Below are 15564 nucleotides of genomic sequence, written 5' to 3'. Positions count from 1 at the left end.
ACCATGTACAAAATTATTTTTTATTTTTTGCAAGTTTTTTCTTGGAATTCTCTCATCATCACGAACAACATTAAAAAAATTCATTTCTTAGCACATCACTCACAAATAATTTATTTTCATAACTCGTCGCCTATGCCTTAGTACTAGCGAGGAGCGTCTTTGTACGAGTTTCCTCATTTTCCTTTGAAAGTGCTCTCGATCCGCGGGGTGCGCGGATCCACTTTTGACCTTTGAGGTTTGGGAGTCGCTACCTAGTTATTACAGTCTAGGAATCGAATATAGACTCGAAACGGATAAAAATGACTAATCTACAAAAAAATACTGAGTCTGGGGATCACATTACGGAGTTGGAAGGTGTTAGGCACCAACCCCGCCCAGTCAATGCCGGTCCTACTTATCCCAAATAAAACTACATTATTAACAAAAAACCTAGATAAAAAAAATAAAAGAAATTTACCTTCGAACGCAATGATTTTATTCCCTCAAATCTGATAAAACCGCTCCTCGTACAACACTCCTTGCTTTATTCTATTATCGGATTCGCTTCGGATCTTCAAGTTAAAGTATCTCCTTCTTTGATCTGTGAGTTTTCTAATTTTTTTATAGATTTGAAGGTGTTTTGTAAGGATTTTTGGATGTTTTTTAATCTAAAATTGGGGTATGGATGTTAGGTAAGGAGTTGGGGCTTCAAAATTAAGGTTTTTGGAAGGTTGGAGAAGCTTTTTGACCTACTTTTTCTAGGATTTTTTCTTTGATACGAAAATAAGGTGTGGAGGCTCTTATTTATAAACTTTTTTAAGTGATTTTTAGATAGAGTTAGTGTTTAATTACAATTATTTTAGTTAGAGTTATATTTTAATTAGAATTATTTTAGGTAGAGTTATAATTTAGTTAGAATTCTATTAAATAAAGTTATTATTTAATTAGGATTGTTTTAAATAGAATTATTATTTAATTAGAACTCTATTAGGATTTTGACTTTTAGTCTTATTTGATTGACTTTAAGATTTTGACTTTAGTCTTACTTGGTTGACTTTTAGTATCTTGACTTTAGTCTTACTTGATTGACTTTAATTTTGACTTTAGTCTTACTTGTTTGACTTTAATTTTTTGGAGAACTCCCCTCTATTATATCTTTAATTCTTTGGACCCCCAAATGGATAGGTCCTTGAATAAATATTTTGGCAACCATCAATAATTTTGCTTATGAACCTGATTAATCGATTTTTTTGGTTCAAAATTTTAAATTAATTTTATTAATATTTCACTTTAATTATTTGATATTTTATTTATTAATTTCAGAATTTTTAATTATTAAAATTATAAAATTATCGTTTTGTCCTCGGAGAGGACTTTTGCATTTCAAGTCGATTTTTGATGTTCCAAGATATTTTAGAATCAATTTTTCATAAGGAATTTAATAAGAATATTGGTTTGTGTCATTTATAAAAAATTTTGTGCGAAATGATCATGAACTTTATGAGGGGCATTTTCGTAATTTTGTCAAATTTTTTGAAAATTGGCGAAATGATTTATTTGGTTTCGATTTATTATTTTATGTGTTTGAAAAGATTTTCCTAAGCATAATGTGGGCTTTCGGGATGTTTTGAAGTTAGGGGTATTTTGGTAATTTGATCATTTTTTAGTGATTTTTATCGTAAAGCTTCATTTTGTCTGAAAAATGATGATTTGTAAGCTTTTGAGGTTATATTTTCCTAGCGTAACATGGTTGCTATAGTTTTGTCAGTTCGAGATACCTCATCCGGGTTTGTAAAACATAATTGGTAACAAAATAAAGCATTGGAATAAACATCCATCATTGGGAACTGTTGCAATTGGGTTGACGAGTTGATTAATCAGGCGAGTGCAAAAATGAGGTGTTTACAGATGCCCCTCTTTGGCAAAGGGTTGAAGCAAACTAGATAACAAATTTATTTTGGTAGATAGTGCTATATCTGAATGCCAAAGCTAGTGACAGTTCATTTTGCAGCCTGATTTAGCAATTCGTCAAGACGTTCGGATCCTTGAGGATAAAACTCTTCCTGAACTAAAAAGTTGTCAAGTCCTTGAGCATGAGTTCTCACTGACAGTGTCAGATTCTTGAATTTTAAAGAATTTTTCCTGACTAAAAAGTGCAAGTGTGAGTGTGTGAAACTGAGGAAAAATTGAGAAAAAAAACTGAGCATAATCTGAGCAAAAGTGAGCATAATCTGAACAAAATTTGAATGTTTTACTTTACCTACCCTGGGTGAAAACATAATGAAATTTTTTTTTTCGAGTCCTACTCTACCTACTCGGGGTTAAAGAATAATGAACTTATTTTTTTAAGAGTCCTATTCTACCTGCTCGGGGTGAAAGAGTAATGAACTAATTTTTTTAGGAAGTTCTACTCTACCTACTCGGAGTGAAAGATTAATAAACTAATTTTTTGGGAGTCATACTCTACCTGCCCACGGTGAAAGAGTAATAAACTAATTTTTTTTTTGGAAGTTCTACTCTACCTACTTGGAGTGAAAGAGTAATGAACTAAACTTTTTGGGAAGTTCTACTCTACCTGCTCGAGGTGAAAGAGTAATGAACTAATTTTTTTCTGGGGAAGTTCTACTCTACCTACTCAGAGTAAAAGAGTAATGAACTAATTTTTTTGGGAGTCCTACTCTACTTGCTTGGGGTGAAAGAGTAATGAACTAAGTTTTTTTGGAAGCTCTACTCTACCTACTCTAAGTGAAAGAGTAATGAACTAAGCTTTTTGGGAGTTCTACTCTACTTGCCCAGGGAGAAAGAGTAATGAACTAAGTTTTTTAGGAAGTTCTACTTTACCTACTCGAACTGAAAGAGTAATGAACTAAACTTTTTGGGAGTTCTACTCTACCTAGCCAGGGTGTGAATCGCCTCGACCCATTTTCACTCAATAGTGATTAGGGGTCCGATTGGTAAATTGGGGACTTTTAGGGAGTAAGGAGTCGCCACCTAGTTTAGGTCTAGGAACCAAAAATAACTCCAAAATGGATCGGGTCGGTCCATGGATCAAATAAATGGATAAGGGGTCAGATTATAGGTTTCGGAAGGTATTAGGCACCGAACCCGCCCCATCAAGATGATCGGTCTCTACTACGATCCAAATTGTCTTACGGTCAATGGTTAGAGACTAAAGTCAAGATTATGGTCCAATCATCATCACCATCATCATCAAATTATATCGAATGTCCTAAACGAATCTCAAGGCCAATATTCCCCAAATATCATATAATTTCTCAAATTTCGCATTAAGATGGAAATATTTGAAACAGCCTTAATTCCGGTCTATGCTTCAAAGTCCACATGGCCATATTCCGATTGTAAATCCAAATACAAAGATTTTATACATCGACTAAAATAAGAATTTGCAAAAACAATTTCTAAAATGGAAAACTGGGCATATGAAATTTCTAATTTGGGAATTCATGAAATTTCTAAATTAGAAATTAGAAATTTCCTTAATTGAGAGTTCAAAATTAGAAATTTGAAAAAGGGGTTTTCCAAATTAGAGAATTATCAAAATTGGATTTCCCAAATTAGCAATTTACAAATATCAATTTTTCAAAAATAGAAAACCATGATTTTAGAAAAATCACCAAATCAATGAAAAACCCATAAATCCCCAAAGTTAGCAAGTTGTGAATTTTCAAAAATCCGTTTTTGCCACGTGAACACAAATCGACGAGTCGACTCATTGACCACATTTTGAAAAATAAAATAAGTTTTCATACTCCAATGTCCACCAAAATTAGTGTGTCAACTCAATGTCTGTTTTGTTAATAAATCAATTTTGAAATTTCAATGTACATAGAAATAAATGAGTTAACTCAATGTCTATTTTATTGAAAAATTCGACTCTAAACTCTCAACGTGCATAGAAATTAGTGAGTTGGCCACATTGCGAGTTAGCGAATCAACTATCCACACATATATGAAAGTCATGATCACGTGAAATTAATTACCAAGATGTTACCAACATATAACATCTCAAAAACTAATACTCCACGGAAATCAGTGAGTTAACTCAATGTCTATTTTATTGAAAAATTCGACTCTAAACTCTCAACGTGCATAGAAATTAATGAGTTGGCCACATTACGAGTTAACAAATCAATTATCCACACATATATGAAAGTCATGATCACGTGGAATTAATTACCAACATGTAACATCTCAAAAACTAGTACTCCACGGAATCATTCTTAATTAGATGCAAATTAATCACAAGATCACATGCAATCCTAAAGTCGTTAAAAATCCAGAATATGCAATACGTATTGAGATTCATATCAAAGTACCAACACCGAGTCGACTCATCATAACAAAACATCCAGTTCACTTATTTTATGGAAGTCCAATGTTGAGCCTAAGAGAAAACAACACCTACATTAAAATTCAGCCTCAACACATACTCAAAATTCTTTACCAATCATTCGGTATCGAAAACAAATTTAGAACAGGTACACATCAATTTAAAATTCAACATATAATCGAATTCACCTTGGATTTTTTTAAAAATAGAATTGGGAACCTATTTAATCCAATTTGGATTCGACTTCAATCCTTGCAAAATTGATATGAAGCAATTATTATGAAGAGAACACAAAGAATTACATGCTACTAAGTCGTGCCAAAGAAGCATAAGTGATATGAACCCTCTTGAAGATCTCTTGATGATCTCTTCTAGGAACCCTTGAATTCGATGTGTTCAAAACGTGTTAGATCACTTGGGAACAAAAGATGTTGATCGGATTAGAACCTTAAGGAAACTAAGTCCCTAAAACACCAACCTTGAGACGCCACAAAGGATGATCACTCCTTTGATAAGTCGAAGATTCATGTCCTCTTTCAAGAACTCATAAAGAACTCATAAGGAACTCATAAAGAACTCAAACTAGAACACATGAAACAAAACAAAGTTCTTGAAGAAACTTCAATTCTCATAAAATGTAAATTGTCAATTATGTCTCAATTACAAGATGAGGTGCCCTTTTATAGACAAATTAGATCAAGATTAATTCTAATTAGTCCTTAGAAAAATAAAGAAAGTCTAATTAGTCCTTAGGAAATAAAAAATTCAAAACTAAGGATAATTAGAACATAAAATTCCCAATTAACCCTTGTATTCAAATTGATCTTCCAAATTGATCTATTGCATAAAAAGATAGTTGACCATCCTTGATGAAACTTTGATATCTTCGAAGTTAACCTTAGAATCTTCTAGAATGACTTCTTTGTATTGTACTTCCACAATCAAGCCTTGCAATGCCTCTTCCATCCTCTTTGTCCTTGCCCTAGTCATCAGACCGCCAATTCCTTGCAATGGTTCTTAAGAAGACTTGGAAACATCAACTTGAGTTATTGGGTCAGCAACTCGATCTCTATTATTCTCCCCCTCTTCGAAAAGATTCGTCCTCGAATCACCTACATTAAACAAGGATAAATCAACAACATTAAAAGTTACACTAACATTACCATAATCACTTGGCAAATCGAGTTTGTAGGCGTTATCATTGATCCATTCCAAGACTTGAAATGGACCATCTCCTCGAAACTGCAATTTTGATTTTCTTTGGGTAGGAAACCACTCCTTACGCAAGTGCACCCAAACCCAATCTCCAGGGTGGAAAATAACTTTCAAGCGGCCCTTATTGGCTTGCTTAGCATATTGCTCATTCTTCCTATCAATGTTGGCTCGAATTTTGGCATGTAAATCTCTTACAAAATCTGCCTTTTTCTCACCATCAAGATTAGCATGTTCATTAATAGGCAAAAGTAAAATATACACAGGCATTAAAGGATTAAAACCATAAACAATCTCAAATGGAGAAAATGAAGTAGTTGAATGAATAGTCCTATTATATACGAACTCAATATGTGAAAAACACTTCTCCCATTATTTTAAATTTTTTTGAATGATAACACGCAACAAGGTAGTGAGTGTCCTATTAACTACTTCAGTTTGGCCATCCGTTTGAGGATGTGCAATAGTAGAAAATAGAAGTTTAGTTCCTAATTTACTCCATAAAGTACGCAAAAAATAACTTAGGAACTTAACATTTCTGTCACTTACAATTGACTTAGGTAGCCCATGCAATCGAACTACCTCTTTGAAGAACAAATCAACAATATGTGTTGCGTCATTGGTTTTACATGCAATAAAATGGGTCATCTTACTAAACCTATCAACAACAACAAATATACTATCTTTACCATTTTGAGTCCTTGGTAATCCTAAAATAAAATCCGTAGAAATATCAGTCCAAGGCTGATTAGGTACAGGCAAAGGGGTATACAAGCCATGCGGTCGAATTTTAGACTTTGCTTGCTTACATGTAATGCACTTGTCACAAACAGATTGAACATCATGCTTTATATGAGACTAATAAAAATGCTCACGTAAGATATCTAAAGTTTTTAAGACACCAAAGTGACCCATTAAACCTCTTCCATGACTTTTCCTTACAAGTAACTCACGAACAGAACGATTACACACGCACAATTTATCTTTCTTGAAAAGAAATCCTTCATGCCTATAAAAGTCACCAAACGCACACTTAGCACATGCATTCCATACTTGGCTAAAATCAAAATCATTGGCATACAAATCTTTAATCAATTCAAAACCAAGTAGTTTAGTTTGCAATGAAGTAAGTAATACGTACCTTCTTAATAATGCATCGGCCACAACATTTTCCTTCCCACGTTTATATTTAATTACATAAGAAAATGTTTCTATAAACTCCAACCATTTAGCATGTCTTTTATTAAGCTTACCTTGAGTCTTCAGGAATTTCAAGCTCTCATGATCAGAATGAATGATAAATTCCCTCAGCCATAAATAATGGTTGCCATGTTCGAAGAGTTCTCACTAATGCATAAAGCTCTTTGTCATAAGTAGGATAATTCAATGTTGCCCCACTTAGCTTTTCACTAAAATAAGCTATTGGCTTAGAATCCTGCATCAAAACAGCTCCTACTCCAATCCTGGATGAATCACACTCTATTTCAAAAGCTTTATCAAAGCTAGGCAAACATAATAAAGGTGCATTAGTTAACTTATCTTTCAAAGTTTGGAAAGCCTGATCATACACATTAACCCAATTAAAAACAACATTCTTTTTAACAAGTTCATTCAAAGGTGCAGCAATAGAACTAAAATCCTTAACAAACCTTCGATAAAAACTTGTTAAACCATGGAAACTTCTTACCTCGTTCGCATTCTTAGGTGTAGGCCAATCCTTTATTGCCCTTACATTTTCCTCATCAACACTAATTCCCTGCGAACTAACAACAAATCCAAGAAACACAACAGATTCCATACAAAATGTGCATTTCTTAAAATTAACATATAATTGGTGTTCTCTTAACATACTAAACACAGCATGCAAATGCTTCACATGGTCATCAACATTTTTGTTATAGACTAAAATATCATCAAAGTAAACTACCACAAATTTTCCCATGAAAGCACGCAAGACATGGTTCATTAATCTCATGAATGCACTAGGTGCGTTAGTTAAACCAAAGGGCATTACTAACTATTCATACAACCCATATCTAGTTTTAAATGCAGTTTTCCATTCATCTCCCTCTTTCATGCAAATTTGATAATACCCATTCTTTAAATCAATTTTAGAAAACAAATGAGAGCCATGCAATTCATCAAACATATCATCTAACCTAGGGATAGGATGCCTATATTTTATCATTATCTTATTAATAGCTCGAAAATCCACACACATGCGCCATGTTCCATCTTTCTTTGGTACTAAGAGAACAAGAACCGAAAATGGGCTGAGACTCTACCTTACAAATCCCTTCTGCAACAGTTCATCCACTTGCCTCTATATCTCCTTTGTTTTCTCGGGATTAGCTCTATAAGCAGGTCTATTTGGTATAGCAGAACCAGGTATGAAGTCTATTTGGTGCTCAATTCCTCTTAAATGAGGTAAACCATGTGGAATCTCCTCGGGAAAAAGATCATCAAATTCCTGTAATAAAGACACAACAACACTAGGCAAAGATGAGTTAAAACCGTCAGTGGAAAAATAAACATCTTTGTACATAAGAACTAGAATTTGTGGCCTTACTATCATTATACTTTTAACATCATGTTTTTCAGCAAATACACTCAGTACTTTACTCTTCTCTCCATGTTGTTTATTTTACTCTCCCTTTTGCTCACACATTTGTTTCTTTCTCATTTTGTATTCACTTGTTATCCTGACCTGGTCCTCATAAGTTTGCAAAGGTTTGAGAGGGGCCAATACAATTTTTCGATTGTTCATTACAAAATAATAACGATTTTTATACCCATCATGCGACACTCTCCTATCAAATTGCCATGGTCAACCGAGCAATATATGACCAGTATGCATTGGTGCCACATCACAAATAACCTCATCCACATACTTCCCTATTGAGAAAGGAACCCGAACTTACTTGTTTACCTTCACTTCTCCACAATCATTCAGTCATTGTAGCTTATATGGTTTAGAATGTTTCTGCCATTTCAAATTCAACTTCTCAACCAACAAGGTACTAGCAACATTGGTACAACTCCCACTATCAATAATCAATGTACAGACTTTATCCTTCACATGGCATCTTGTGTGAAAAATATGCTCACGTTGCTCCACATCTCCTTCATCCTTAGGCTATATACTCAAAGCTCTCCTGGTGACAAGTAAATCACCATGCAAAGGCTCTTCTACTTCAACATCAGAACAATCCTCTAAGGAAGGCATCTCGTTGTCACTTGAACTAGTACTTTCAATGTCATCGTTTGTCAAGACATCCATAACCCTTTTGTTTGGGCATTCAGAAGCAATGTGTCTGAACCCTTGGTACCTAAAACACTTAATCTGACATGACTTAATAAAAGGCTTTGTTTCAGGTCTATCTTCAGGAATAGAAATCGAAGGCTTCGACTTTGCGTCTTCTTTTAGTTTGAAAGGAATTTTGTTGTCCTTCCAATTTGGTCTCCACGGATTATTAGAAGATGATACAGATCTGAATGTTCTAGACTTGATTTGCTTTTCCACTTTAATGGCTTTGTGCAGTAACTCTTCCATCTCCACATAATGGTGCAACTCAACCACATCAGCAATTTTTTTGTTCAATCGGGCAATGAATCTAGCATTGGTTGCTTCTCTATCTTCCTCTATGTTTACTCTAATCATGGCAATCTCCATTTCTTTATAATAATCCTCCACACTCATGGAACCTTGAACCAACCCTTGCAATTTGATATACAAATCTCGATAGTAATGGCTAGGAATAAATCTTTTACGCATCACTGACTTCATCTCATCCCATGATCGAATAGGTCTCTCACCATTTCTACGCCTATTAATCACCAATTGATCCCACCATATACTGGCATAGTTTGTAAATTTCACGGCGGCTAGCTTTATTTTTTTATCCTCGAAATAATTATGACAATAAAAAAATGTGCTCAATCTTTCTTTCCCATTCCAAATATAATTCAGGATCATTCTTTTCGTGAAAGGTCAAAATCGTCATCTTTATATTACCCAAATTGTTATCTTCTTTGAAATCAACTTTCTTATCCCGTCGATAATGTACTCACTCCTCTTCGGAATGAATATCTTCTTCTCCGTCGAACTCATGTCTTCGATATGGTTTAGATTCATTAGAGGATTCCATATTGTCCAACCTTGAATTCAACAATTTAAATTGGTCATGAACTGCCTTGATGAATAATTTCAAGTCGGTCTCATGTGGTTCTCCTCCTTCCTTACTCATGGTTGAAACTTGTAAGTTTAAATAAATGAAAACAACAAAAGATTACAACAATCTTGTAAGTCCCAGAAAGTGATGAAAATGATGGAATTGGATGTCAAAATGGTGTGGAATGAGGCTATGCCTATATAACTTGTAGATCTTGACAAGAGCTTCGATTTGATATGCACTAATAGTTGTTTCGATACCCGGATCAAAAGTTATGACCGTTTGAAGTTAGCAACTCCAATTTATCGATTTTTTGTAGTTGCAAACAGCAACTAACAAATCCTTTTTTTTTTCTTTTTTAACCAATCCGTTTTATGGTACCTAATAGAAACTAAAGTCCAACAATTCCAAAAAAAATTCAGCAACTCAATTTCCCTTTTTTTTTTTTAACAGAAGTTAATAACAAGAAATCGTTATTGGCTGTTAATTTCAGCAAGTTAGTAATTGTGGACAACAAGAAAGTCAACAATGTCAAAGGTTAATCTATAATTCGTCAAGAACAACCAGCAATAACAATATACATTGTCAATCTTAATGGGTCAACACGAAGAGGAAAGAAGAAAAACATAAAATAAAATAAATAAATAAAAATTAAATCTAGCAAGTATTCTTCTTTAATAGCGGAAATACAGTAACAAAACTTGCTACAGTTTTTTTTTTTCTCTTTTTTCAGCAAGAAAGATACCAACATACAGCAACGTTTATCGTAATAAAGTCTGATAGTAAACAACAAGAATTCAGTAATAATGTTGGGGTATAACGTTGGGTGGGAATATGAACTCAGCAGGAAATCCAACAAGAAGAACCGTTTATGTTTAACACTTTTTTTTTATATAATTTTTTTTACGAAAAAAACATACAACTTTGACGATGGAATTGATGATTCAAATCTATTAAGAATAACGCAAAACTCCAGCAAATGATTTATGGTTTTTTTTGTTTTATATTCTATTGTCCAAAAAAAAATTATGTTTTCAATGTATGGCCATTAAAGAACAACAAGAACATTAAAGAACAGTAGCAGATGCTTGTTTTTTGAAAGTGGTTGATTAAATTACAGCAATCGGTTAGTTCTTGATCATGTAAGAACAATTTTGGTTCAAGAATTTAAGGAATGATCTGTAATGATCGAAGCTGAAGGATCAGTCCTCTTTAGAGGGACGTTCTGAAAATCTGAGAACATTATGTCTCCTTTGTTCTCCTTTTTTGTAATTTCAGCAATAACGATCAACAAGAAGTCTTAGATAATCTTCAATTGAAATATGGCGAATCAAGACTATCACCACAAACGAAATTCAGAAATCAAAGCCGTGAATGATCTATGTAAGTTCATTAACAACGACGATGAATTTTTAGATATCAATAACAAAACAATATGGTGAAAACCATCGAAGATAAAACACAGAATGGTTTCCTATAAAGAACGTAACAAGAACGCAATTCAATGAGAGTTTCTGATTTCCTATGGAGAACGTAACAACAACGCAATTCAATGAATATTTCAGATTTCCTATAAAGACTAGCAAGGAACCGTTGTTAATCTACAATAAACCCACCAGATGTTTTGTTCTTCAAAACTTTTAAGAAGATCGATCAACAAGGTGTAATTCCGAACGAAAATTCAGAAACATAAACGGAACGTAACAATAAAAATAAAAAGGAAAGAACTTAAAGAACAACAACATAGAACATGTAATTTCAATAATTCTTTGAAGTTTCAACAAGAAAATCCAACAAGAGGAAAAAAACAAGAAAAAAAAATTACGAAATTTGTGTGAATTTTATGAAGGAACCTGTTTTTCAGCTATAGTGGGTTTTAAATGGGAATGAATCTTTGTTGGGAAGCAAGGTCTACCCCCGTTGTTCTCCAATTTGAATGTCACTCAAACCAAATTTTCAAAGAATTACTTCAATCTTGATGTATTTTCCAGTAATCTTGGTGCTCTGATACCAAATGATATGATCCCTCTTGAATGATATGAACCCTTTTGAAAATCTCTTGATGATCTCTTCTAGGAACCCTTGAATTCGATGTCTTCAAAACGTGTTAGATCACCTGGGAACAAAAGATGTTGATCGGATTAGAACCTTAAGGAAACTAAGTCCCTAAAACCCCAACCTTGAGACGCCACAAAGGATGATCACCCATTTGATAAGTCGAAGATTCATGCCATCCTACAAGAACTCGAACAAGAACTCATAAAGAACTCATAAGGATCTCATAAAGAACTCAAACTAGAACATATAAAATAAAACAAAGTTCTTGAAGAAACTTCAATTCTCATAAAAAGTAAATTGTCAATTGTGTCTCAATTACAAGATGAGGTACCCTTTTATAGATAAATTAGATCTAGATTAATTCTAATTAGTCCTTGAAAAAATAAAGAAAGTCTAATTAGTCCTTAGGAAATAAAGAATTCAAAACTAAGGACAATTAAAACATAAAATTCCCAATTAACCCTTGTATTCAAATTGACCTTCCAAATTGATTTATTGCATAAAAAGATAGTTGACCATCCTTGATGAAACTTTGATATCTTCAAAGTTAGCCTTAGAATCTTCTAGAATGGCCTCTTTGTATTGTACTTCCACAATCAAACCTTGTAATGCCTCTTCCATCCTCTTTGTCCTTGTCCTAGTCATCAGACCGCCAATTTCTTGCAATGATTCTTGAGAAGACTTGAAAACATCAACTTGAGTTATTGGGTCAGCAACTCGATCTCCATTAATAAGAAGTAAAAAATCTGAGCGGTAATAATCTAAACACGACGAACGGATTCTTGTCGATTACTGCGATTCCTTCAGGAAAACTCAGTTGCTTTTGCGAGAAAGTCGAAGACTGATAGGGTGCTAATAGTAAGAGGGGTCTGAGATGAGGGTGAATATAATTGAAATAAATCTGTAGAGGGAGCTCGACTACTGCATTAACGCTTAAAAGAAGATGACTATGGAAGTCTGTAACGAGGTGGGTATTAGGGATGGTAGAATATGAGTGAGAATCAGAGATGGAATGAATGTAGAGGGCTGGTTTTAATGGTGAAGAGGTGACTTTGAAGAAGATGATTCTTTTAATGGTGAAACGTGAGTGAAGCTGGGGTTACTGTGTGGGGCTTGACAGAGTTACAGTAAGGACTGCAATGGAATGGTGACTTGGACGTTACAGCAAAGACTACAATGGAGTGGGGTTGAGGGATGTTGTTGTGCAGAAAGAGGAATGGAGATGTATGCAGGGACGTGGTTAGGTTGTTGGGGAAGTTGTTAAAGATGAACTGAAGATAGAGAGAAGGTTGGAGACGTATAGAGGGCATGATAAAGAGGGATCGACGTGCTGTTACAGCAGTGAAGATGATGAAGGTGAGTGGAAGGGATGACGTGCAGTGGAAGGGGTGAAGTGCAGTGGAAAGGATGGAGTTGTAGTGAAATTGTTGGAGAAGAGAATAAGGGAAGATGAACAAGGAGAGAGAGAAGTCTATAAGCCAGCCCAAAGAGGAGAGACGAAGGAGAGCAAAGAGAGAGCCCACCTTCAGACCCTTGAGCAGCCAAGAGAAGAGAACCGAAGAAGAAAACCGTAGATCATCCCCCGAGAAGAAGAAAACGTTCTTCTTTATATAGAAAATCAATTTCTATTTTTCGTTTTTTATTTCTTTCTAGTTTTTTATTTTCTTTCTCCTTTTTTCTTTCAATTAACACGTTTCACTCACTTTCCTTCTTTCTTTTGGGAGAATAGGAGTTAGGATCTTGCGCTACTCGCACTACATTAGTAGTCCCTTATTGGCAAATAGTGATTAGTCGATTTTAGCTTTAAAATTTTATTTTGAATTTTATTGATTGATCGATTTTTAATTTGTTTAATTTTGGTTTTATTTGTTGACGGATATATTATTATTTTTGGTTGATTAATGAAAAGTTTTCTTTTGGTTTTATTGGTTGATCGATTTTTAATTTGAAATTTTTTTTAATTGGATTTTAATTGTTTGGATTTTTTCGTTTGAATTGTTTAACTTCAATTGTTTAAATCATTTAGTTTTAATTGTTTGGATTTTTTTGTTTGAATTGTTTAACTTTTTTTTTTTAGTTTGAATTATTTGATTTTAATTTGAATTGTTGGATTTTAATTTTAATTGTTTGACTTTGAGTTGTTTAATTTTTAATTTGAATTTTATTTTTAGTTTTAATTGTTTGAATTTGAATTGTTTAATTTTTAATTTAAGTTTTATTTTTAGTTAGATTGGATTTTTAATTGGATTTCAATTTTATTACATTTTCCTAAAGATCGGGATCTCTAAGTTGAATTTGGGTGTTCAATTTTATTACATTTTCCGGTCATTTTTATGATTTTCTTAAATTTCTCTGTTTTCGTTGGTTTGAGTCTCGGTAGACTCAAAATCACGTTCTGAGTGCAATGGAGGTACTTTCGAGGTCTTTCGGAGGTCCAAAATTTATGAGAGGTATTTTCGTCATTTTGTCAATTTTTATAGATTTTTACGAATTCTGGTGAGGTTTCTTTTAGTCCCAACGTGATTATTTCTATGTTTCAAAGTCGTATTTTTCTAGCGTGACGAGGTCTTTAGGTTATCGAACTGTGTAGCGAACCTAAGCGTACGTGCTTGCTAAATTGGGTGTAACGTGTAGCGATCCTAAGCGTGCGTAAATTTTTATGTCGAGTCGTAACGAGTAGATGAGATGAAAAGAGTGGAAACGGAGGGAATCATGGATAGTACTCACAAGCCTTCGAGTTCTTTACGATCATCATTAGGAATCTACGGTAACCAGGTGACGAATTGTCGAATTAGACAGATGCAAAAATGGGGTGTCTACAAGGTGAAAGAGTAATGAACTAATTTTTTGTGAATAAATAGGGGATTTACACCGCATTTGATTTTTTTTTTTAACAAAAAATTGGATTTTATGAAGGTCTAATAAACATTTTAACTCTCTTTGAATCTTAGGAGTTTTCCAATTTGCTATCAAGAAGGTAACCTTTAATTCAAAGGTAACCTTATCCTTTGGGTTGAAATTGATCAGGCTTTAGAACCAAAATGCCCCTAGTTTGATAAGGAACATTGCACTGGGGATAATTGAACATAATTTGAAAACGAATGCCCCTAGTGTAGGGGGAAATTGTACTCTTAAGAAAAATGAAGTGCCCTTATTATGAAAGTTTGAAATCCTTGATTACCGCAAGCGCAATAAAGGTTTAACTTTTAATTTTGACTTTTTCTATTGAAGATTTTGAGTCAAACTCAAAGAAATTGGAATAAAATATTTCTTTCTGAAATTCATCATAGAATTTGTTCTTTCTCCCTGTTGGTTCGGTTAGAGACATGAAACTCTTCACATCAATCATAGACGAGATACTTGTATCCACTGAGTCTATATTTGATTCAAACTGGGTATTGAAACTTGATCATTCGGACTTCTAATATTTCGGCTCGGACCAACTTTCAGCTTCTCAACTCAACGGAGATTTTCTTTTATTTTTTGGATGCTCTAAGTTTTGCCTAGATTGCATTTTCAGGTTTTCAATCTATCGAGCATGCTCTAGCTTTTGCCTATATCGTCTTTTTAGATTTTTTATCTAGCGAGCTTACAATTTTTTCTCATTTCTTTGCTCTGATTGTTGTCAAGGTAGCCCTTTCAGATTTTCAACCTTATGAGATTGCTTTAATTTTTTCCTAAGTCGTCATTTCCGGGTTTTCAACTTAGCAGGCTTCATTTTTCTTTTTCTTTAATTTTGAACTTTTGGAATTACTGTCTGATCATGCTTTGTTATCTTCCTTGACTTTATCA

This window comes from Akebia trifoliata, chromosome 16 (genome assembly GCF_017979445.1).
Source record: "Akebia trifoliata isolate Shusen 1 chromosome 16, ASM1797944v1, whole genome shotgun sequence".
NCBI lineage: Eukaryota > Viridiplantae > Streptophyta > Magnoliopsida > Ranunculales > Lardizabalaceae > Akebia > Akebia trifoliata.
The sequence above is the reverse complement of the archived record's forward strand: the minus strand, read 5'-3'. Positions refer to the sequence as shown.